At 40.1% G+C, this 26335-nt stretch overlaps 1 non-coding gene across 1 annotated transcript; it reads left to right on the forward strand.

The window, feature by feature from the left end:
* Positions 1 to 2272: 2272 nt before the first annotated feature.
* Positions 2273 to 2378, forward strand: LOC145618727 (small nucleolar RNA R71). Its single transcript, XR_014107988.1, has one exon. It is a non-coding gene; the product is annotated as a small nucleolar RNA R71 (small nucleolar RNA).
* The last annotated feature ends 23957 nt before the right edge of the window (positions 2379 to 26335 follow it).

Raw genomic sequence — 26335 nt, forward strand, 5'->3', positions numbered from 1 at the left:
CAACTTCTCATTGTTGCTTAATAAGCTTTCATACAAAGACCTTTCAAATGCAAGCTTTTATTTCCTCAACTTCTTTCTCTTTCTCTTTTTCTTAGAAGCTCGTGCTCTTTTCTTTGTCTTGTTTTTCTTCGTAAATGGTCCTTCACCATCTAAAATCATAGAAAGATCACCTTCATCTTGAGGATGGAGTTCAAACCAATGAGGAATATCAACTTCCTCCTCGTCCATAAGCTTGGGAATCATCACTTTATCTTCACTAACCTTCTTGCTATCACAACTCAAAAGCACATCATCATAATTCTCAAGAAAATCGGTATGTGAAGAATCAATAGTGCATACATCATCAATAGGGCGAGGGGAATTAACACACATAATTCCTTTTACAAGGGACAAAGACTCATGTGTTGGTTTCAAATCAAAACTTTCCTCATTCTTACCAATTCTCAAGGTAATACGACCTCTCTTAACATCTATCAAGGCTCCCGAGGTGGCTAAGAAAGGCCTTCCTAAGATGGTAGGGATATGTTCATCTTCCGCAATCTCAAGCACAATGAAATCAACGGGAATGGTGAACTCTCCTATCTTGAGAGGAACATCCTCAACTCTCCCCTTAGGAAACTTGATAGACCGATCGGCCAATTGAAGGATCATATTGGATGGAAGAAGTTCACTTAGCTTAAGTTTCTTAAAAACGGAATAAGGCATGATACTAACACTAGCACCAAGATCACAAAGAGCATTTTGAAACAATTTTCCTTTGATTTTGCAAGGTACGGAGAAATTTCCGGGATCCTTCAACTTTTGGGGTAAGTCGCTTTGAATAAAGGCACTAAAGCACTCCCCTAGATTCACCGTTCCCACCAAATTGCAATCTCTCTTACCGCTCAAAATTTCCTTAAGAAACTTAGCATAGTTTGGCATTTGTTCTACAACATCGGTAAAAGGAAGAGTAAGATGAAGTTGCTTAAGCATGTCGATGAATTTCCCAAATTTCTCATCCAATTTATGCCTATTGTGCTTTTGGGGGTAAGGAAGTCTAGGTTTGTAAACCTCATCTTGCTTCCGCTCTTTCTCCTTAGGCTTATCATTGGAATCCTCACTCATCTTGCTAGGCTCTTCATTCTTATTCTCTTCACTCAAATCATTCTCTTTTTCACTCTCCTTACTCTTCTCAGGAACACTCTCTTTAAGGACCTTACCACTCCTAGTGGTCATAGCACACATCGGTTCCTTAGAATCAACTTCTTGTGAGGGAAAAAGAGATGGACTAGCACAATCTTTCAAAGGGTTGGCTAGTTGAACAATTTGGTTCTCAAGCATCTTTCCATGAGTAAATAGGACCTCAAACATTTTATTACAAGACAATGTGAATTTATTCAACATCTTAGATTGATCCATCATGAAATTTCCTAGCCTATTCAATTGGGATTGTTGAGTAAAGAAATCATCACCTTGGCTTTGAGTCTTTGGAGTGATTTGGGGTGGGGTATCTCTTTGAACATCATTTTGAAAATTTCCCCTACCTTGATTACTCCAATTACCCTTACCATGATTTTGGCCGAAACTTTGATTATGGTTACCATAACCTTGGTCATGATCCCCATATTCTTGGCCATAGCTTTGATCATTACAACAAAAGTTGTTATGGTTACCACAAAATTCTTGGGTCACACGGTTACCATTACCACTCTTTTGGTTGTAATTATCATAGCTCCCATTATTTTGATAATTCCTATTCCCAACAATCTTTTGAGCATTAAATCTAGGTCCAAAATCATTATTATCATCACAATTCACATGCACATTCTCATATCCATCATATCTATCACAAGGAACATTGGAGCAACTAGAAGCATCATGATCATTCTTTCCACACATATCACAAACCAAGCATTCTCTAATCATGCAACAAGAAGCAAAAGGAGGGTTAGAGTAGGAAGATGTACCTCTCCCCTTAAATTGGGAGGGAAGACTAGAAGCTTGTGAAGGACTCTCGAGCTTGTTCTTGAGAGAATTCATCTCCTTTTCTAACTCCAAGACCATTGTGGACAATTCGTTGATGATATAAGATTGATCGGTTGAGCAACTTGTGCTTGTCGATTCCCTCTCTACATCATGCCAATCCATGTAATTCCTTACCACATCATCTATTACATCCACAACCTCTTCTTCCGTCTTGTTCATAATTGGCCCTCCGGCTCTGGCATCTAGGCTCGATCTACCTTGAAAGCTCAAACCTCTATAGAAGATTTGGATCACTTGATATGTTGGAATTCCGTGGTGAGGGCATTCCCTTTGGTAGTCCTTGTATCTCTCCCATGCTTCATAGAGATTCTCTCTAGGCAATTGCTTAAAACTTTGGATTAAGGCTCTAGCCTCCGCCGTCTTCTTTGGTGGGTAGAAACGAGACAAGAAAGCTTTTGTGACATCATTCCATGTCTTCAAGGAATTGGGCTTCACTTCTTTGTCTAGCCATTCCAAAGATCTTCCTATGAGAGAGAAAGGGAACAACTTAAGGCGGATAAACTCTTGAGAAACTCCATTGACATTGATAGTGTTGCAATATTTTTCAAACTCCTTAAGATGGTTCAATGGGCTCTCGTTCTTTGCCCCACTATATTGTTTCCTCTCAATTAGGGTGATCATTGCCGGCCTAATTTTAAAATCGCTTGCCGGTGTTGTAGGTGGAGCTATGCCGCACTCATACCTATAAGCACGGGGCACTCCAAGTTCCTTCAAGGCAACTCTTAAATTACTTCCCATGGCTAGGGATCTAAACACACAAAACTCAAAGAAAAATGTTAGTAGCACGGCTACAAGTGTAGCCTAAAGTGTAAAATCTTTTTGTATTTTGCAAATAAAGTGGAATAGACTCAACAACAACATGCACTCAAAGCACCATTCCCCGGCAACGACGCCATTTTGATGGGAAGGAATATGGTAGGTCGTTGGGCTACCGCCCCACCCAATCAAACAAAATTTGTAACTTAACAAACCCCTATTTACTGTAGTGGTAAGTCAAGGTCGAACCCAAAGGAATGGAGGTCGAATGCACGATGCCTAAGTTAAGCTATTCCGAAGTCTAGTAGGGGTTTATGGTAGAAACTAAGGCTAAACTAGGCGATGCAAAAGGCTTGTACTAAATGAAAGCTAAAGCACTAGGGGAATGGATCCACATGCATCAACGATGAAGTTCAATCAACTCGGGGAATTAACCAATCAAGTCAAGCAATGTGAGGGAAAACCGAAATTGCAACCAAGAGAGCACATCAAGCTATTCTCCTAGAGGTCTAATTAGCGTCAACTACATCAAACACTAGCTAGGAAACATCACAAGATATCTCAATCGAGTAAATGTAAGCCACAAATCAATGGTCCGTATCAATGTGAACTCACAATGCAATCTAGTGTGAATAACAAGGGTGATCAAGCCTAATCAAGCACACACATGCACAAAATCAATCAACCAATTTAATCACATTATCAACTCAATCAATTTTCCCCAAATTAATCTCAATTCATCATCAATACATGCTTCACCACTACCCTAGCAAATAAACTACTCACAATCCATAAAGAACATCAAAATCAAAGCTAAACTAATCATCATTCTCAAGTTCATCAATTGAAACCAACAAATTCAATCAAATCAATCAAACTATCAATTAACCAAATCAAACAACAATACTAATGAAATCAAACATTGAATTGCATTAAAGAGTAAAGAATCCTTACAAACTTGGTAGAAATCAAATCAAATGAAGCAATCTTCAATCATCAAACCCACACTTTCTCTCTCTAAAAATGCTAAGAACTAATGTTTTCTCTCTCTAAAATCTAATCTAATCTAATTCTCCCTCATGAAGATCTAATCTTCTCTCTATATATGGAAAGAAATAACTAACAATCCCAAGAGGAAGTTGGGAAAGACGTCCAAAAATAGACCCACGTCGGTGCGGGCGCTCGAAGGAGAGAGAGAAGTGCGCACGGGACACACACCCAGGCAGGTGCGCCCGCACGCACCTGATGTGCGGCCGCACACGACAGATGTGCAGCCGCACACTCCTCTAGTGCGCTCGCACAACCCTGGGTCTTTCCCCCTTCTTCTCTTCGTCCTAGCTCAAGCAGTGCACACATCCTAGGTGATGATGATGGAGGACAAAGTAGGCAGAAACTTTCTTGAATTTCTTGAAGAGTATAAGCCATGAGGAAGGCATAAACAAAGCCTTGAAGCTTGCCCCTTGGATCCACCTTTGACTTGGAACTTCTTGCACCTTCTTTACGCATAAAAGCAATGAAAATTCGTAGAGAGGAAGCTCGGGAATTCTTGGACAATCAATTACCACCTACAAGCAAAAGATAAAAAGCAAGTAAAAGAGAAAAATAACAAGTAAACTAGAAAAAGACATGAAAAAGAGAAACTAACTACAAAAAGCACAAAATGAAGAAAACAAGAATAAAACTAAGGAAAACTAAAGAAAAAAGAGATAAAATGAAATAAAAATCATCTAAAAAGGAACTAAATGAGTGCCAAAAATGTCACTCATCACTTCATTAATCAAATTGGGAAGAATGTGGAGGCGTACATCGACGACATGATAGTCAAATCCAAGCAACAGACGGATCACCTTGCTGATCTCCGAGAAACATTCACCGCCCTCAGGCAGCATAAGGTCATGTTAAACCCCAAGAAATGCGTCTTTGGTGTTGAGTTTGGGAAGTTTCTCGGATTTTTGATTGATCAAGGGGGGATAGAGGCTAATCTCGAAAAGATACAGGCGGTAATTGACATGAAGTCACCCCGTTCTGTCAAGGAAGTTCAGAGACTAACTGGTTTCCTGGCGGCCTTAGGGAGGTTCCTTAGCCGGTCAGGTGACACATGCCTTTACTTCTTCCAAGCAATCAGGAAGACCAGCTTTGAATGGGGAGACGATGCTGAGACGACATTCCAGAAGCTAAAAGAGCACCTGCACTCTCTGCCTAGGCTGGTCAGTCCTCTACCTAGGGAGACGTTGTACATGTATTTAGCCGTCTCAGATCATGCTCTCAGTGCCGTTCTCCTTGCTGAGCGAGACGGCGTTCAGCTCCCGGTTTACTTCATTAGCCATGTCCTTAAAAATGCTAAACTCCGGTACCCCGTGGTTGAAAATTTTGGTCTTGCTTTGTACATGGCATTCAAAAAATCGAAGCCTTACTTTCTGGCTCATCCGGTGGTGATTTACACCGACCACCCACTCAAGCGGCCAATGTCTACCTTGGAGTCATCCGGCAGAATGTTAAAATGGGTTATTGAAATGAAAAGTCTTGAAATCACTTACGAACCAAGAAAGGCAGTGAAAGGCAGGCGTTTTTCGACTTCATTGTGGAAATGACCCGTCCGGTGGCTCCGGATAATCTTGATCAGGTTTGGAAAGTGTATGTAGACGGGAGTTCTACAAAGAACGGTTGTAGTGCAGGCGTAATTTATGAGTCTCCTGAGGGGGACAGATATGAGTATGCACTACGGTTCAAATTTCAGGCCTCAAACAATGAGGCGGAGTACGAAGCCCTGCTAGCCGGAATCCGCATCTGTAAGGTGGCAGGGGCAACAAAAATTGACGCCTACTTTGATTCACAGTTTGTCGTTAGCCAATATGAGGGAATATTTGAGGCAACTCACCCGGCTATGATCAAATATCTTCAGGCGGTCAAAGAGGAGACTGGGTCACTTGAGGAGTTTCATTTGAATCAAGTACCCAGGTCTGATAATAACCAGGTAGATGCACTATCAAAGCTTGCATCCTCCGCCTGCCATGATACGCCTCGGTCAGTCTTTTGGGAAGTACTTGAAAAAAGAAGCATCTATGAAGATCCCATTGGAGTCCTAGACCGAAGCTCTACCTATATGGATGGCATCCGGGCATACCTCTCAGACGGTACACTTCCTGATTCGCCACAGGAGGCAGCCATTCTGAAAAAGCGAGCTGCAAGCTTTGAGTTGAGAAATGGAGAGCTCTTCAAGGCGGGGTTTCTTAAGCCTCTTCTGAAGTGTATAACCCTAGAAAAGGGGAAGGAAGTTCTCGAAGACTTGCACTCGGGAATCTGCGCCTCCCATATAGGCGGCAGATCTCTAGCCGTCAGAGCCAGACGACATTACTTTTGGCCCACTCTAGAGGCAGACGCCAAGGAATTGGTGAGAAAATGTGACAAGTGCCAGAAATTTGGCAAACTTATTCATCGTCCGGCTACTGATCTGACGGCCATCCACAGTCCAATCCCGTTTGCAAAATGGGGCATGGACATTTTAGGTCCTTAAACGCCTGCACCAGGCGGAAAGCGTTACATCTTAGTGGCTGTGGATTACTTTACCAAGTGAGTAGAGGCTGAGGCGGTAAAGAACATCAAGACATCAAACGTCATTTCCTTCATCTGGAAGAATGTTATCACCAGGTATGGGGTTCCTATGTCCATAGTGTTTGATAATGGTCCTCAGTTTGAGACGCCTCAGCTTAAAACTTGGTTGGGAGATCAAGGGATCTCAAGTTATTTTGCATCAGTCGGCCGTCCCCAAGCAAACGGCCAAGTTGAAGCCTTCAACAAACTGATCTCAGATGGTATTAAGAAGAAAATTGAAAGAGCCGGTGGCTTATGGGCGGAGGAATTAATCCATGTCCTATGGGCCATCCGGACAACAACAAAGGGGGCAACCGGTGAAACCCCATTTCTCATGGTTTACGGTGCTGAAGCCGTCTTGCCCATTGAACACTATGAGCCGACTCTCAGAGTCATGCTATATGATGAAGAGTCAAATTGGGAGGCAATGCGCCTAGCATTGGACTCACTTCCAGAGCGCAGGGGCAATGCCGCCTTGTGTGATGAGATTTACCGTCAGAGAATGACAAGAGCCTACAACAAGAGAGTACACAGGCGCCCTTTGAAAGTGGACGACCTAGTGTTACGAAAAATGGAGGCAACCGGTAGGGCCAATGAGCTTGGAAAGCTAACTCCTAGTTGGGAAGGTCCCTACCGGATTTATGAAGAAGTAAGAGACGACACCTATCGCCTAGAAACTCCAGACGGCAGGCGCCTGCCTAGAACTTGGAATGTAGATAATCTGAAAAAATACTACTTCTGAGATTTTGTAATTTTTGTAAACAAGAAGTACATTAATGAGAAATTGCCTTTTGTTTTCACTTTTGTTCTGTCTTATGCTCCGTCTGAATCTCAGACGGGTCACTTGTTTGTTTCTCTGAGTTTGACACTTGGAAAATGAATTAATTTCTGATTGACGAGAGGCCCATGGCCAGATAATTAAGCTAAGCACAAAAACGCTTAGTGGCTATACAGCCGGTCTCAAACAAGACCAGAGGCCAATGGCCGGATGGCTGCTTTTCCCATAAATTCGCATGTCCCAACATGGACAAAGGCGTCCGGCGACACCCCTCCTGGTGCAATCGTCGCAGAGAGAAGCCAACTTGCTTACTCTACGTACTAATGCAGGCGGCCACAATTGGACGGCTGAATCAACCATCCATAGCCGTCTGACCTGAACAATCTAAGGAACGACCAGGTTTCGGATCCCGGATGTCCAAGGACATCAGTCGGCGATCGACTGCAGTTCTTACTTAGCATTTTTTCGTTTTCAAATTGTACACATCCTTGTTTGGGGCAAAAGAGTTGTGCAATGGCTATATGAACTCTACTTAGACGGACAACACCGTCTAGCTAGAAGCTGAAACGCCTGTTAATGTACGGTTGTGTACTTGGTTTGGGGCAATCACTATTGTGATTGATTGACTTACAAACGTATCATGCCCTTTGCAGCATCAGACGTTCCCAAGTCAATCAACCAACTCCATTTGAAACGAACCACACAGCCGTCCAGGGGCAAGGACAGCCGCATACTTTTGATAAGTTAGGCAAAATTCGCCGCATGCTTTCGATAAGTTAGGGAAAAATTGAAAATGCAAAAAATTGAAAAGTGCAAACACAAGCGCAAAATGATCAAAGCCGACTCAGTCGGTACATTCATTAATATTCCACCCAGCCAAACGGCTGTGGTGGGGCAAATGTTATCCGGACCCCGTCCGGGAAAAGAGAAATTGTTGTTGAACACGGCTCCTCAGCCGGTAAAGATACAAACATACTCGGCACACAGGCCGGAAAAGCAAACTAATGGCATACTGCCGCAGATAAATAAAAAAAAAATGGCACACAGCCGCTGAATTCATTGCCCTGCAGACGGTCCCTCCTGGCCCTTCTCTCCTTCTTCAGGAGCTTCAGTCTCTGGAGCTTTAGGCTCAGGCTCGGGATGCTCAGTTTCAGCCCTGGTGAGGAAGGACTCAGGCTCTGGCTCACCCTTCTCTCTCAAGTATATAACTTCATCAGCATACTTGTGAGCCAGAGCCCAGACGCCACAATCCTTTTCAGGATACAAGGCATTCCAGGCGATCCTCATCATAGCCTCGTTGTCGGCGGCCATCTCAGCAACCAGACGGTTTTGATCCGCCTGGAGAGTCGCTCGAAAGTTATCCTGAGCCTTGGCCACCCCCTTCTCCAATTTAGCAATTTTGCTCTTCACATCAGCATTCTCTGAAGAGACTCCTTGGAGCTTTTGGAGGTCTTCCTAGGCCTTCTTGAGGTCCTCCCTGAGTTTGGGGAGGTCCACCTCCGCCTGCTTTTGGGCCGTCTTGGCATCCTCAGCCCTTTTGTTGGCCGCCTGCAGATCCGTCTCCAGCTCTGAAATCTTGGCCGCCTGTGTCATTTGGGTTGCTTTAGTTTCGAGATCGTCAATTATACACGAGTATAAAGCAACATAATCTGCGTTTGTGGCGGCCTTCTTGGCCCGTCTTACCTCGTCCCCTTTGTGGGTGTCAGGACGCTTGAGCCCGTCTACCCCCAGCAGAGCCTGCAAAAGCAAACAAGGTTAATAGTGCAGGCGGAGAAAAACTTGGAGAAAGCTATTGAAAATTGTTCAAGTGTCTTACCTCAGCCAGGAGGGTCAGAATACGTTCAAGGTTGAACGTCTCAATCCCCGGGATAGTATCCTTATCCCGTTTGCTGACAGCATCCAACATGGCCTTGGCATGCTTTTGGACGTCTGGCCAACGGGGAGATTGATCTGCACCATAATCAGCGTCAGATTGAGATATTAAAGCAGCGCCTATCTGGTTTCGATCGTCTGAGGATGACGTCTGCTAGGAGTGTGTTTTCACTCACAACGACCATCCCAGCTCACGCGGGGATTCAAAAGGGTTCTTACCTGCAGAGCCGGCCAGACGAGAGCCGCTGGCAAGAGTGGTGAACCCCCCGGTTGCAGATAGGGGGTTGGCCAAATCAAGACCAACAGAGCCGGTCACCCTCTCATTCCTCCCCCATATCCACATTTGTCTCCCGACTGGGGCGTTGGGAGTTGCAGTGGAGGCAACCTTTTTTGAGGACTTAATGGGGTTAAAGGCGGTGGTCTCCTCCCTAGCCCGTTTGAGTTTTTTCTCAAACGTCTTGTCCACCTCTCCTCCCTGAAAAAATAAACAAGTTAATGTTAGTAGTCGAAGGAAGAAAACTTTGAAAGAAAACTCGCAAAAAGTAGTCAGGCGTTTACCTTGGCCTTGAGTTCCCGCGCCTAGGCCTCTGCCAAGTCACGGCGTATCTGTGCAGAGGAACGTCTGGGGGTTTTCTCGTCTGGCAACATGTCCAAAGCTTCTTCTGCAAAAACAAAAAGGGGAATCAATTAGTACATCATCAAAAAAATTTCCGACACAAAAGTACTACAGACGGAAAGTATTCAGGCACATACGTCTGGTGAACATGTGCCCTGGCCCGCAGTCGGCTAGAAAGCATTCATCCCTGAGCCAGGCGCTCTTAGGGATCAAGTTCTTGGGGACTTTTATTGTCTCCCGGTTGACAGTGTGGCGTCTGTGAGGCCAAAGAAGTCAACCTCAATTATTTTGTCGAAGTCCTCATCTGGGATCCGGGGAAGACAGCATTTCCGACCCAGAAGGTCGGGCTTCTTGTTGTATTGGCGGAGCTCGAAGTTCTCCCGCCTGGTGGGAGCCGTCAACAGATAGAATCTGTGCTTCCAGCCGTCTAATTTTGAGACCTTGTCCAAGGTCATCATGTATTGAGGGAACGTGGTTAGAGTATACCACGCTCTGTACCCGCCTGGGTTGCGGCTAAGATAATGCATCTTAGCAAAGGCTTCCCAACCGGGGTGAATTCCCTGGAATTCACAGGCGGCAACATACCCCAGAATATTTGCCCAAGAGTTGGGGATAAGTTGCTAGACTCCGAGGCCATAGCCTCTCAAAATTGCCTTCACCGCCTCGTGAAGGGGGAAGCGAAGACCCGCCTTGAACGTCGCTTCATAACAGACGAAGTAGCCGTTAGCGTTTCGTTCTTCGTCTGCCCAGGAAATGGTGTCGTCTGGGGGAGGCACCCTTATTTTCCACCCGTCTCCCATTGGGTGCATCTTCAAAAAGTTTTTAAGACCTTTTTCCATGAGTTCTATGTCTTTCATGGAGACGTGGATTTTGAAGGGATCGTCCTTCTCCTTCCATTTCTTCCTCTCTTCTTCCTCACTATCCTCAAGCGGAGGAAGATCGTCAATGCTCTCTGAGGAAGAGACGTCGAGTCCGCTTCCCGTCTCCTCCCCAGATAGGGAGACGGAACTGAGGCGGCCTCCTCACCGCCTTGGTCTCACTCGTCCAAAAACGAGTCAGGAGGAGTTGGGGGGCCACGCGGAGGGGATCTCTCCGGAGCCGTCTGGTGTTCAGAACCAGACGTCTCTCCCTCAAGTGTTTGGCCGCCCGAGCCTTCACTCTTATAATTGGGATCCTGTGTCGTCTGCATTGTCCGAGCCATTGTGTCCTGCACAGACGCGCAAATGGTCGGAATCCAAGCATGAGGGTGGTCCCAACACCCTGAGACGGCACTGGTGAACGGCTGGATTCTACCCTAGGTTGTGCCGTGTGTGTTGGTGATGAATCCATTTATTGCAAGGATTATATACAAGCGTGTAGACACCCATTTGTGTCTCCCCAAAACCAAACCCAATGATGAATACCTTTCACGTCGAAACATAATCGAATGAGGTAAAAGTGTGAAAAGTCAAGTGTTGCGGTTAGTTTTTATTAAAATCCTTCTTTCTGTTTTCAAAAACCACTCTATTTTATAAAAACGTCCAATTCAGTTTATTTTGGTCCATGATAAGGGTCCAATAATGGTGTAGTTGGATGGAGCTTTAAAAGACCTTTCCAACGATATATTATAAGCCCAATTCCGATGAAAAATGAGGAAGTTATGGCCAAAATACTAAACTAGGCCCAAACCGGATTTTACCTACGACCCAATGATCATGTGGAGGGTCCAAAGGTTTAATCCTATTCCTAAACTAATTAGGATTGATTAGAATCTTCTATAAGTTTCTAAAATATCTTAATTATCCTTTTTTGAAAAGATAAGATCATGGAATTTGATTTAAATATAAACTTTCCTTTTTTAAAACTTTCCTAATTCTATTCGGATTTAAACATGTTTAAAGATAGTCAGATATTATTTTCGTGCCTCATATTTTTTATCCAAATTTTATATGGTTGGATAGATCTTGAAATTATCTTTCCAATGATATATTATAATAATAAATCCAAGCTATAACGAAAAAGATATGAAAGATATACGAAACTCTATCCAAAACTGACGCCGTCCTACTATTTCGTCCATATCTTTTTATCTAAAAAAGATTTTAATCTGGTTCTAATTGCATTAGAAAGTAGACTTCAAGAGCTTTCTAACGACATATTATATGACTTATTTGGACTTCTAGATCAAAAGATATGATTAAAACAAAATCCGCAAAAAAACTGTCTTGTCGCGAAACGACAGTTTTGTCGCCTCGCGACAGACTCTGTCGCCTAGCGACAAGATAAATTCTTGGCGACAAGGTCGGTTTGATTAGCGACAGAGTGGAGTTTTATTCCTTATCAAATTCTATGATTTTCCGGACTGTTTTCTTATAAATAGGGTCCGAACCTCTGTTTTTATTCATCAACATTCAACAATCAATTCTCTTTATCAACTCTCATCATCAATAACCATCAATTCTCTCGATTCTCTCTCTAAGCAATATAGCTTAATTCTTTCTTTCTCCCTCTCTTTCTAAACTACCTTTTTACAAAATAAAATATTCCGCATTCACTAGACTTAGAGTCTCTTAGCCAAGTTCGAAGTTGCCTTCGCCCTAGACGTGCAAGGTTTAATATTTTCTGAGGGTTTGGTCCAAAACTAGTCTAAACTTTGTTTAATTTGATTTTAATTTAATTATTTGATTGTTCTTTATTTATTTTCATTGAAGTTTACTAACTTGTGTATTTTGTTATTAGAAAGAGGTACGAGGCTTCAAAGTAAGTAGATTAGCTTACTTTCTATTTCTTTCACAATGTAGATTGCATGCTTATTATTGATTAATTCCTGAGCTAGTATCATGTTAGGATGTTTAATATTCCTAGTATCATGTTAGGATGTTATTTAATGCTTTCTAGTATCATGTTTAGGGTGCCTTTAATTCTTTCTAATATCATGTTAGTACCATGTTAGGTTTAAAGCTTTGATCTTTATTGCTTAGTGACATGCTAGGATTTGTTATTAATCTTGTTAGTATCATGCCTAGGATCTTGCTATTATTATCAAGCTTTATTATGCCTTATCCTGTTATGATCATTATTATTTTCATTGTTTATTATTTATGTTGCTTGATATATTTTTTATTGTTATTGCTTGATCACACCTTTTATAATTGTTAAAGGGAATTTGTACTTGAAATCACGCTTAATAAGATAATTATTAATTTGGTTTAGGCTAATGTGATTTTAACTCAAGTGATCGCCAATAATAGTATTGTTTGTGCATTAAAATTCAACCAACATAGATAAACAGGTTAGGTTTAATATAATGTTTGTATGTTATTCGAAAAGCGCGCATGAATACGAGCAGAACAAAGTAGAGGCCTATTTTTATAGGGCGGGTCCTTTCTTTTGTAGATTGGATTCGTACCCTCATCCCCGGACCCTGTTTGGTTCAAGACCTTATGGAGTAGTGAAGGAGTTATGTCTTCGTCGTGTGCAATTACTAGATATATAATTGGATCAAATTATGGAGATAATTAAGTCCGGACATTTGGGTCGTCGTTTTGCCATAGCTAGAGGTACTTACGATCTTTGGACTAGTAAAATAGCCCAAAGCCCAATTGGACGGATCCTATAAGGTCACACAAAGGGGCTAGATCGAGCATTAGAGGACGAGGCCCATCATGGGCCTCATCACTCTAGGTGGCCGGCTATATAGGGCTTTGGGAGGCTATTGGGCTTCGTGCCCTAGTCTAATTATAATGAGATTATAAATAGACTAGGTGCCTAGGTTTGCAGTACAAGGAATTGACTGATCATTTTAGATCAAACCCTAATTAGCAAACACGAAACCAACCCCTCTCATACTCCCTCTCTCACGTCACTCTCCTCCTCCCGGCCGGTGGTGTCTCGTGGTGGTGGTGGTTCGTGCGGTGGTCGGTTGTCCATAAAGGTGGTGATCGCGGTTTTCCTCAATCACTCGACCAATCTAGTATTGGTGGACGGCTCGTTCGAATCTCGTGGACTAAGTAGAGGAGCAACACTTGGGGCTCTATTCTCTCCCTGATTTGCCTGTCGAATAGCTTCGTGGAATTCACGCTTCAAAGGTATGATTATGTGTCTTGTGTGTTATGCATGCGATTCTTGGGATTAGGTACTTTATTGAATATGATTCATATATGTTATTTCCGCTGCGTAGTACCTATAAACTCCTACAGTGGTATCAGCTAGCCTCTTGCATGAACGCGCTAGATCATAATAATACGATTATTTGATGTCCACGTTAATTTTATAATCAATTAAGAGGGAGAAATTAATTTAATTATGGTTCGATTATTATTTTAATTTGATTAAACTTTTGGAATCGATTAAATGTGATTTAATTATGCTCAAATAGCCATAAAGAGGCCCGAATTATGCCCTAGTATGTTCAAATTTTTCGAAAACCCTAACCCTAATTTCGAAAATTCCAAGCCCTAAAATATGATTTTTGTGCTTGATTTTGATTTAATTCAATTTGTTTTATGTTTCATAATTTTGATTGGATTGATTTATGCATAAAAATGTTTTATGTATGATCATAGATTTAATTTTAAATGTTAAAATTAAATTGGGATTAAATTTATGATGAACCCTAATTTTAAAGTTGAATGTGATTTAATTTTAATCTTATGGACTAATTTAATTTAATTAGGATAAATGTTATTTTAATTAAATTAAAATTCAAAAAAAAAAATAATTTATTTAAGGTCGGCAACCGCGGCTGGGTGGCGCAGCCACGGCGGCTGCCGACCAGGCGGTGGTCCAACAGGGAGGGGAAGGGGAGGGCGGAGGTCCGGTGGCTGTGGGCAGCAGCGTGCAACCGTTGCACGGCTGCTGCCACAGCTGCAGCTCGGTGCTGCTACTGCCTTGCGCGGCAGTGGCTGCTGCAAAGCAGCCAGCCACCGTGGCTAGCCTCGGCTGGCCACGCACGGTGGCCTGCAGCCCGAGCAAAGCAGCTCCACGCTGCTGCCCTTTGCGGCAGTGGCTACTGTCACGGCAGCCAGCCACCGTGGCTAGCCTCGGCTGGCCACGCACGATGGCCGGCGTTTGGTGGTTGCGGAAATTCATAAAAAAAAAAATTCTGTTTTAAAAAATATTATTTCAAGATAATTACGAATTATTTTGGGATAAAATCGGTTTTATTTTGGATAAGTTAAAATATTTTCAAAATATGATCTTTTATTTTAGGATAAAATCAAATATTCAAAAGTTGTTATATTTGATATTATCCTTATTTAGTTTGTTAAATTGGTACTTATCCTAAATTAAAGTGGTTAATTATGGATAAGATTGATAAGGATATTCTGAGCATATTCCAAAAGGATAATAATTGATTTAAATAATGTGATTATCCCATAATTAGATTAGGATGTAATTGATTTTAAAATTATTTGATTGGCTAGTAATTAGGATAGAATCTCCTAAATTAGTTTAGGATAATCATGGAAGATTAAATATGATTTTATCTTTCTAGATTAAAATATGATTTGATTCTATCTCATGACTAAATTAAATATATGATATTTTATAAACCGTCATGAATAATATGTGATATTATCTAATTATGATTAAAATATAAGATATTTTAGGAAATGCGTTGTCTTTATTATGATCATTAGATGTTATAGTTTAGACAAGCATGTTGAGTGATTTATTATATGGCACTTTTATAATATATGATATTATGTTGCTATATATAGACTAGTATGGCCCATAGATTTTTAAATACGATCTGCGTATCGTGACGTATTTTTGTAATCTAAATACGGTCTGCGTACCGTTGAGTATTTTTATAACTTTTATTTAATGTAAATAGAATAGTTATTTAAATGGTGTTAGCCCAAAAGAAGCCCATGAAGTGAAGGCCCAAAGGAGCAAGGTGGATAAAGATCCATGATGGTTCAAGTGGGAGCATTTTTCATTTCTAGTTTCTTCTTAGGACTAGAGGGCCATACTATGTCATATTTTATTGCATTAGTAGACTATGCATGTTTAGGTTTATTTATGTTGTTTGATGATGCGCTAGCGTTCACTAAATAATCACAACATAATAAATCTACATCCCAGTAATATTGAGGCAGCTTTTCCAATTAAAAACCCGATGAAACCTTTGACATTTGTGATGGGTCATGCCAAAGCTGGGCATCATAATTTTCATTGGGGAGTGGGGGTAGGACAAATTCTACACTTTTAATTGGTCATACTCAACAAGGTTACCTAAAGATAAAGTTTAGAACCTTGAAGCTAAGGGTAATAATTAAACATGTGATGATTAATTATTCAACCAAGAGTTACAAGAGTTGTAATCAGTAAAGAGTTTACTCACCTTGAAAATGTAATGGTTGATGGCAGGGCCAAAGTCCGGTTAATTATTGCACGAATAAAGGATCTTGGAATCACTTAAAATTCAATTGGAATCATTTAATTATTGAATAAAGTGTTTTAAAGTTACCAAATGAATGTTTTGTTATTTATGGTGCTTTAATTTATTAAACATAATTATTAAACTTTGCCTTATTTTGACATAGATGAGTAGCCGTAATAACAATGACAACAACGTTTACAATTTGCGACCATTCCTTGAGAAGGATAGGTTGACAGGGGAAAACTTTTCCAACTGGGAAAGAATGCTAAGGCTTGTTCTGAAATCTGAAGGTAAAGAGGATGTCACTGACAAACCCTTACCAGGACCTTTGCCAGAAAATCCAACTGCGGCAGAGATCAAGAAGCACAAGGAAGCTCATGATAGAGCTATGCCTATCACTTGCTTAATGATTGCTACCATGGAACCTAGTCTTCAAAAGCGTTTTGAGGACATGGATGCCTATTCAATCATGGAAGAGCTCAAAGTTTTGTTTAAGAAACAAGCTAGAGTTGAAAGGTATGAGCTTCATCGTGAAATTATGGATTGTAGAATGGAGAAGGGTGCCACAGTTCATGATCATGTTTTCAAAATGATCGGCCTAATTCAAAGTATGGAGAAACTGGGGTATCCAATTATTGATGATTTGGCAACAGACATCATTCTCCGTTCACTTCCAGAAAGTTTCAACCAGTTTATCATGAATTTTAACATGACTGCGGATGCAAAGACTATGGGTCAATTGCATGCAATGCTGGTTAGTGCTGAGAAACAAATCCCTAAGGAACCTAAGAAGGAAGTTCTTATGATTCAAAAGGGAAAAGGATTTAAGAAGAAGGGGCAAAAGGCTAGTGCCAAGAGCAAAGGCAAGGAAGTTGCCAAGGCTCCTGAAAAGCCTAAAGCGAATCCAAAACCCAAAGTTGCAAGTGAGAGTGAATGCTTTTACTGCAAGAAGAAGGGGCATTGGAAACGCAATTGCCAGAAATACCTTGATTTCATCAAGAAGAAGAATGGAGCATCGACCTCAGGTATTATGTTATAAACATTTTAACTTTCACTAAGGTATGTGATACCAAGTTGCAGTGCTTAACATTATGATGTTACACAGGAACTGCAAATAAGTGAAGCTAGCATGGAAAATGGAGCTTGAAGGTGCACTAGGAGTATTTAGTGGCCAGAAAAAGCTTCATAGTTTTAATTTCTGATTAGTTTATCGACATTTAGAACAATTTCCAGTTTTTGATGAGACAATATTTCGGTTTTCTTGTTTTGAATACTGATTTGGTTTTACTTGGCTTGGAAAAATGTTGATCCATGACCAAGGTAATAAATTGTTTTCATTTTGCTAGATATGAGTTAATTTTATGACATTGATATAAGTAGATCACAAAAGTAAATTTAGATGATTCAAAGTAAACTTACTTATAAAATAAAGTAAGATTAGGTCACATAAACCATTTGCACATCCAAAGTTATGGATGGACTCTTACTCTTATATGATTATGAATCACTTAAGAATTAGAAGTCATGCTTGATAAGGTATAATGACCAAGTTGCCTTTTAGTTGAAAGGGTAAAAGAGCTAAAATGACCTTTTGGAACACAAACATATGATGTGAGTATACCACGAATTCAAGATATAGCAAAAGATTAAACTATTTCATTGCTTTTATTAACGATTTAAGTAAATATGTCGATACTTACTTAATGAAATAAAGCTGGAATCATTGAAATGTTCAAAATTCCAAAAAGAAATGTATAATCAGGTTTGAGATAAACAATTTAGCACCACAATATGATTGTTGTGATAAATATTTAACTCAAAAAAAATGATCATCTAAAGGGATTGTTGAATTAGTTCATAATCCAGGAACATTACAATTAAAATGTATGTATAAAGCAGGAATCAAACTTTGCTTGTCATGGTTCGATCCAAAATTTAATGATTTACAAATATCGTTTTGAGGATATGCATTAAACAACAACAATTGCGTATATACTAAACAGAAACTTAACCAAAGCAGTAGAAAGATGTCATAAGAGTTATGGATTGGAAATGTTCCAAAGATATCTTTTCTAAACAGGATTGAGGGAATATGAAGTCTATGTAAAATGTTTACAAAGATGACATAATAAACCCTGAATCAGAGGTATTATTCCTACAATCGCGTAAAAACAAAATGTTTGTTGCTCGCGATAGTGTCTTTATAGAAAGAAGTGTCTTCCTACAAAGCCAAGTGGGAGTAAAGTTAGATCTCGATGAGATTCGAGACGAGCAACAAAGGATGTGGATAAAACATGTGTTGAAGCAAGCTAATTTAACTAGCGAGATTTCTATCGTCCTACTAGAATGAAAGGCTTCAAAGAGTTGAAGAGAATAATTCTATTGTCGCTCATACCTATCGTAGGTTACTTAGGATTAAAACAAACAGTTTGTTGGAATTCTAGTAAAAGATGGATTCTAAAATTTTCTATTGGAATGGTTAGAATACATACCTACAAGCAAGCTTTGGACAAGTGCCAACTCAGGAAATGGCTTAAAGCCAAGAAATCCAGAATGGACTCCACGTCTATAAAGATGTGCTAGTCCATGATAGTCTTATAAATAGGGTCAAACCTATTAGTCATGTAAGCCAATTCGGATTATTTCTAGTTATGGAAATCAAAATCACTTTCATGAAATGTTCTTGATGGATGGGATGTATATGATACAACCTAAGATTTTGAAATCCAGGAATTCCTAGAATGTTTTGCAAACTTCAGAAATTCATTTATGGATTGAAGTAAGCATTAGGGAGTTGGAATATTCATTAGGAAATCAAATAGTTTGATTACCTTGGAAGAATGGAAAAGAAATCTTGTAGAGACAAGAAGTTTAGTGGGAGCAATTGGTCTTCTTAGTCTAGTATGTAGTTGACATATATTTCATATAAAATGATATATCAATGCTTGAATAAGTCAAGCAATGGTTAGAAAGACTGTTTCTATATGGGAGACTTAGGAGATGTTGAGTACATATTGGGAATCAAAATCCACAAAGTGAATCTTGAAGGATGACTGGACCTAGTCAAGAGACTTATGTTGATAAGGTTCTTGACAAGTTCAAAATGCAAGATTCTAAGAGAGGATCTCTTCCCATGTCTCATGGTTTTACACTCAGTAAAACTCAATGCTTTAAAAGCTAGTAGAGTTGAGTTGTAAAGGTAATATACCTTATGCTTTTGCAAAAGGGGCCATTACATGTACCATGAAATGTACAAAGCAAGTTGTTACATATGACTTGTGCTTGTGTAGCAAGTTTACAACAAATACAGAATAAGCATACAGAAAGTTACCAAGAACAAATCCTTGAGTACTTGAGAAGCGCTAAAGGAATTTTTCTAGCTTATGGTGTTAAAGATAAAACAAGTTGTCAAAAGTTATACGAATATAGTGAGCTTGAAGAGTTCAAAGCAGAGCACTATTGCATGCTCAATGTTAGAATATGCGTATTAAGCTATAGTCGGATAGTTTTAGAGGAAGTTCGGATTAAAATGTCATATGACTAAAGGGTTACCTTTGCCCAAGAACAAAGGAGCCAGGGTCACATCACAAATCCAAACAAATGGATATAAGATATCGCCTCAGTTATGAGATCATTGACCGGCGGAAGGTCACGTTCTGCGAAGTTTTATTATGAGTGAGAAATCACTAAACCCCTTCCATAGACAAAGGTATGAAAGTCATATTAAAGTCTTGGATTGAAGCAAATTATGTAATTTTAAGTTGTGTATGTTTGTGGAAACATATCACAAAAGAAAATACATCAATTTGCAGAATTATGTTTAAAATAGAAATTATTATTTCTCTTATTTAATTATGGTTTTGAAATTAAATAAAATGTCCAAAATAATTATGGATTGATGGGCTCATCAGGTTATCTATTTTAGAGACCTGGTGTATGAAACCCCACAGGTGAACAAAATCCATATATTATTGAAGTTCCTAGTTCGAAATCATTAAAGTGGACGTAAATGATTTCAATAAATGGACTAGCATGTAAGATTGATTGGATAGCTCGGTTTCATGGGTTATAGGGGCATAGTGATGCTCGGTCAATCACTTGGATATGCATGAATGATGCATGATCGAACTATTGACCTACTTTGAAGTTCAAGTATGGAGCTTCCGTATATATTAGTGGATTCCTTTGACATGAGTGGAACATTGATTTTATTCAATGGATGTTATAACTGTGGTACATTCAAACGTCTACCCGTAACTGGAGATTATAAAGGATGTTTCCCGGTTGTTTCAGAAGTTGAGTGGGAGGCTTGTTGCCACAAGAATGGATAGAGTCTACCTATTAAATTAGGAAATGTGTCATGGCCGCTTGAAGAGGGAGAATTCAGAAAATACGTGGCCGCGTTCAAATGCATTACTCAGTAATCATTTGGTTTTGTAATTCGAACTCAGATTTCAAGAAATGATTTGTAGATTGATATGATCTCGACATGTGATGCAATCATATTATCAAATCGACATATACATTGACTTAAGGAATTTGAATATTGCACCCTTGTCTCAGACAAGTGGGAGATTGAAGGAGTTATGTCTTCGTCGTGTGCAATTACTAGATATATAATTGGATCAAATTATGGAGATAATTAAGTCCGGACATTTGGGTCGTCGTTTTGCCATAGCTAGAGGTACTTACGATCTTTGGACTAGTAAAATAGCCCAAAGCCCAATTGGACGGATCCTATAAGGTCACACAAAGGGGCTAGATCGAGCATTAGAGGACGAGGCCCATCATGGGCCTCATCACTCTAGGTGGCCGGCTATATAGGGCTTTGGGAGGCTATTGGGCTTCGTGCCCTAGTCTAATTATAATGAGATTATAAATAGACTAGGTGCCTAGGTTTGCAGTACAAGGAATTGACTGATCATTTTAGATCAAACCCTAATTAGCAAACACGAAACCAACCCCTCTCATACTCCCTCTCTCACGTCACTCTCCTCCTCCCGGCCGGTGGTGTCTCGTGGTGGTGGTGGTTCGTGCGGTGGTCGGTTGTCCATAAAGGTGGTGATCGCGGTTTTCCTCAATCACTCGACCAATCTAGTATTGGTGGACGGCTCGTTCGAATCTCGTGGACTAAGTAGAGGAGCAACACTTGGGGCTCTATTCTCTCCCTGATTTGCCTGTCGAATAGCTTCGTGGAATTCACGCTTCAAAGGTATGATTATGTGTCTTGTGTGTTATGCATGCGATTCTTGGGATTAGGTACTTTATTGAATATGATTCATATATGTTATTTCCGCTGCGTAGTACCTATAAACTCGTACAAGTAGTTGATGGTCCTTTTGGATTGTCTTTTGGGTTTACAAGTTCCTAAAACTTGTTGGCGACTCTTTTTGCTCTTTGTCTTTCCCTTTGGAACGCCACCGTACTTTAGTGTATGATCACAGTGGGGTTCAAGTTTGGGGTTATCATAATGCTTGAAATATTCCCTACAAAGCGGTAAAATGAAAAAAGAGCTGAGAGAGTCAGAGACGGTACCTTTAGATTTGAGATCTGAAGGTAGACGTCCGCCTGTGTTGAAGAGGCTGAGTTTTCTTAAACTTGCGCTTGACTCAGACGGGTGACTTCTGCTCTCTCTTTCGAGATTCTCTCTAAGTTTACTCTGAAAATTTTTGTGAAACGTACAAAAATATGAGGGTAAACGGCTATATAAAGAGGGTAAATGAAGGGGTATTCCTGTAGTTTACCCAGAAGGTGAACGGTAAAATTTTGGCGGTAAAATTACCACCATTCAAAGAGTGACGCGTGTCATAGATGCCACGTGGCGTGCCATGTCACATCTGTGAGGGGAAAATGTTTTGGGTAATTTTACCCCGCCATGTGGCCCAATCAGAGGGCGACACGTGTCAGCCCAAGGATGGTCCAAAGTGGACCTATCCCTGCTTGACACGTGTCATCCCAGATATTTGGGGAAATGTCAGCCCTCAGGCCCAAATCCCGAGAAAGCCGCAATGCGGCGCAGCCCACCACTGATTAGGGTTCTGTGACCTAATCAGGGGTACAATTCCCAAGGACCCTATAAATAGGGAGATTCCCCTCTTTTGGAGGGCACGTTTTTCCATTTATTACACACTGTCCCTTTGATAGAGACAACTGAGCTAGAAATCCTAGCAGATCACCACCTAAATTTCCGCACCTTTTTCTCTCCTTTCAAGTTACTAACTTGATCGTCGGAGGCGGAGCACCTGCCAACCGGTGTCTCCGTTTGTCTTGCAGGTACAGGTCGCTCCGGACCAGTCTTCGAGTGTAACTCTCCCGAGGGACAAAAACACCCAAAACATTAATCACGTAGGAATTACATTGCAAAAGTCGTTATTCTTTATTTAATCAATATTCGTGAAAAGAACAATAAATACACAAGATTCTTCTTGAGTTAGGTGATCAAACAACAATTGATTATTCAATTCTTAATCTTTGATTAACAAAGGAACACTAGGTTGAATTAATTAATTAAAAGTTTGCTTAAAGTGATCGAACAACACTAATTAATCTATTAAAGGTTATTTAAACAAGATAAGAAAAGGTGATTGATCTAAGTGCTTGGGAATCTACCACTTTTCCATGCTAAGCTAGATTTTCGTTTGAAACTCTTATGGAATCCTTCTTGTTCCGGAACCTCCACTGTCGTAACAAGTAATGAGAGAGGTGAGTGTTTAGGACAAGAGGGTTGGTAGTACACAAGTTCACAAAGTTTCCGCCAATGTGTTGGGTTAATTTCCGCGTGTTTAAGCCTCGTATTAAGCCCCTATTTATAGGGAATGGGTGCGTTTAGGGTTTCGAGTGTTATGCCGCAGCAGGTGTCGCGCACATCTGAATGGGTTGCGCGCACTTGCTCAGTGCAAGTGATTTGGCTGAGCTGCTATGGGCATCGCAACTGAATGTCTTACGCACAGTATTATGGTAAGATTCAATTTTATATTTTTATGAAATTATGAATCTTCCACGAGCACATCACTAGAGGCTGCGCTGAGTGTCACGTGCAACCTTGTGAGTTGCGTGCCCCAGACCAGCGCGACTCATTGAGATGCACACAGATTTTTCTGTGGCAGCTTTAGTTTTTAACCTAAACATCTCTAAATCTGTCAAGATTAGGTTTTAACTTCGTGTTTAAGCCTAATTATGATCGGGCTTAGTTAATTGGACTTTAATTTATTTTGTTTTGGGTAAAGCTAGTTGTTTTGCATTCTTGTGACTTAATCAGTTGTCTATTAGCATTCTTGATGTTAATCCAACACAATGATGGTTTTATTTATCGTCATAGCACTTCCGGTCGGGACATGAGGCCAAAAGTAGATGTCTATAGTTAGCCCCCACTTTGATCGAGTCTAGAATAGACAAGGATCAAAGTAACCAAGGAAATAAATCTGAGACTCATTCTGCGAAGTTCCCCAAGAATAGATATTTTTTCAGTAGTTTTTAAGGATGTCGAAACGATCCTTGATTCACTAAGTGTTTGCTATTAAGGTTAGAAATCTTTCTAGTTTTAACGCGCTAAAGAATCTAGAATGATCTTTTGCAAATGTAACGCTTTTACAAGTAAAGGCTGTCCTAAGTGATTTCATGTCATGAGAACATATCGGTTTAAAAAAAAAGAGTAAAGAGGATGATATCCTAGCAATTATGGCATGGTTACTCTAAAGTCCCTCGATATGTCATTGAAACTATAGTACATGATTTTAACAAGTTATAAGATGATAAAAAAGAGAAGTGTTTTGGCGTTTAGAGCCTAACACGTGAATAGAGGTCTTGCCAAAATGAAGTATTCGGGGTCCACAAGATAGAAATACATGTCTCATGACTGGAGGCATATATCCAAATCCAGTGAGAGAGAAGAAAATCAGCAACTCTCTCAGCAATTTTGTCCACAATATGAAAACACGTGTCTCAAGACTTGTCTGGTAAGCCAGTAAGCTCACTAAATAGGTACGACTCTACTCTATTTGCTCTTTATACAGGGGGTAAATGGATACCCTAACTGTCTGGTAAGCCAGTAAGCTCACTAAATACCGTATTTGCTTCCAATCGAGAATGTGTCTTGTCCTAAAGCTAACGCCTAAAGAAAGATATTCTATCGTTTTCGTTACGGGAGGTAGATCACATTGTTGGGAAGAGGATGCAATTTTACGCCGCACCTAAGCCATTCTTTTTGTTGTGGATGCCAACAAAAAATAAACTAAAAGCACGTGACATTTCTAAAGTCTGTACAGTAAAATGACAAACATGTCTATGAGAGCTTTTACGTAAAGCACCACTACGGAACGTTTTAAGACTCGCTCACAAAAACGTCCAAAACGTATGCTTAGGGTAGGCACAAAGCACGATGTGCATGCAGGATGATGCAAAAAACCATCAAAGAAGAAAATAAACTACAAGATGCAAAGCAAATTAAAAGATTTTCGATAATTTGCGCGTTATTACTTCTAAGAACGAGCAAAAACCGCTAAAAATAAAGCTAAAAGGATCGAAATCAAAATACCGGTCTTTTAAGTGACTAGTATCCGAGCGCAACTCAGTGGGTCGCGCTGGCCAGGCACGCGCATCGTTCTGAATTACATTGGGCTGTCACGCGCAACAGATGCAGGTGCGCGCGACACTCAAGTCAGTAAAAGAAAATCACGGAAGTAGATCTCGTCTTCTTCCTTTGCCATTTTTGTCCCTTTCTCTCTCTACAAAACTCAAATTTCTTGTTTTTTAAAGCTAAAGGAAGTAGATCTCGCCCTATTTACATTTGCCAAAATCCAATGAAAGTTTTTCTTGTTTTACGATAGGTGTCATAAATGACACCCATTTGATGAGTATTTAGGTTGTTTTCACCTTCTTTTCATAGCCTTCTTTCTTAATAAATGCTTAGTTTTATGCTTGTACTCTTTATTTTCCCTTTTCTCTCTTATTTTGTGTTTTGAAGGTTTTTCTAGTGTTTTCTCTTTTGTTTGTTCTCTTTTCGTGGTCGTAGGTATTGTACGAGGTTCGGGTCTTGATATTGGTGGTTTTCTCAAGGTACAAGGAAGTGGATTCTCCAAGTTCTAGCTCTCGCGCTCTCAAGTCATGCTCTCATGAGGATGTGGTGTCGAACCCACTCTCAAGCTCTTTTGGATCTGCCAAGTTTAGTGTCCATCATCATCATCATTCTACGCGCTCACTTGAAGACCTTTAGCGAAGCCACGAAGCATCGAAGTGTCCGGCTTCGCACGTCTTCGCTATGCGCTCCTATAAATACTATTTTAAAGCCGATTTATAATTTGTAAGCAAGTGTTAATCATATTGTTTTATCCATGTTTTAGCTTAGTTGAGAGTTTATCTCTCTAGTTTTAGGGTTAGTTTAGGAGTAGATTTAGGGCCTGTTCACATTTACTTAATTTCAGTTCAGTTCAGTTCAGTTCAGCTCCAATCAGTTCAGTTCAGTTCAGTTCAGTTCCAATCAGTTCAGTTCAGTTCAGCTCTTAATTTCCCTCTCACATAAAATATTCATTTCAGCTCAATTCAGTTCAGTTCAGTTCAGTTCAGTTCCAATCAGTTCAGTTCAGTTCAGTTCAGCTCCAATCAGTTCAGTTCAGTTCAGTTCAGTTCAGTTCAGTTCAGTTCAACTCAGTTCAGTAAATACGAACAAACCCTTAGAGAGAGAAATTGAAGAATTTCGATGGTGATTGAGAGATTGATGATGCAAGAGTCACAATTGTGTTGAAGATCTTCTTTATTATCAATGAGCATTTCTACCTTTATCTCATTTTATCGCTTTGTTTAATTTCATGTTTGTTTGATTTGATTTTGATATTTGATGCTTGATTAGAGTAATTGTTCTTTATACATTGTTGATTCTTGATTTCCTTAGGTGTTTGTTGATTAGCTGATGATGTTAGAGTAGTTGTTTGGCTAGGGATAAGGTGAAACTTGTATGATTGATTGATTGAGCTTAATTTTGGGATTATGTTGATTAATTATTGAGATTAAAGTGATTAATGAAAATCGTGCATATGTGTAATTTGATTAGGCCTTGAGAATTATGCTAGATTGCATTGTAGTTTCTAATGATACGGAACATTGATTTAGGAATTGCAATTATCGATTGGTTTGGATTGTGATTCTCCTAGTTCTGTTATTCGTAGAGACCACTAGTCTAACGATTAGGAGATAGCTCTTTGATTCCAATTGATTGCTCTTATCATTTGTCTTCGCAACCATTGATTTGCATGTTGTTCTCAAGTTGTTGCTTTTGTCATGATTACTTGTTGATCCTCATTCCCTAGTCCTTTATTTGTTTGGTTCTTAGTTTTGG

The sequence above is a fragment of the Chenopodium album genome, chromosome 26, assembly GCF_948465745.1.
Source record: "Chenopodium album chromosome 26, dcCheAlbu1.1, whole genome shotgun sequence".
Taxonomy (NCBI): domain Eukaryota; kingdom Viridiplantae; phylum Streptophyta; class Magnoliopsida; order Caryophyllales; family Amaranthaceae; genus Chenopodium; species Chenopodium album.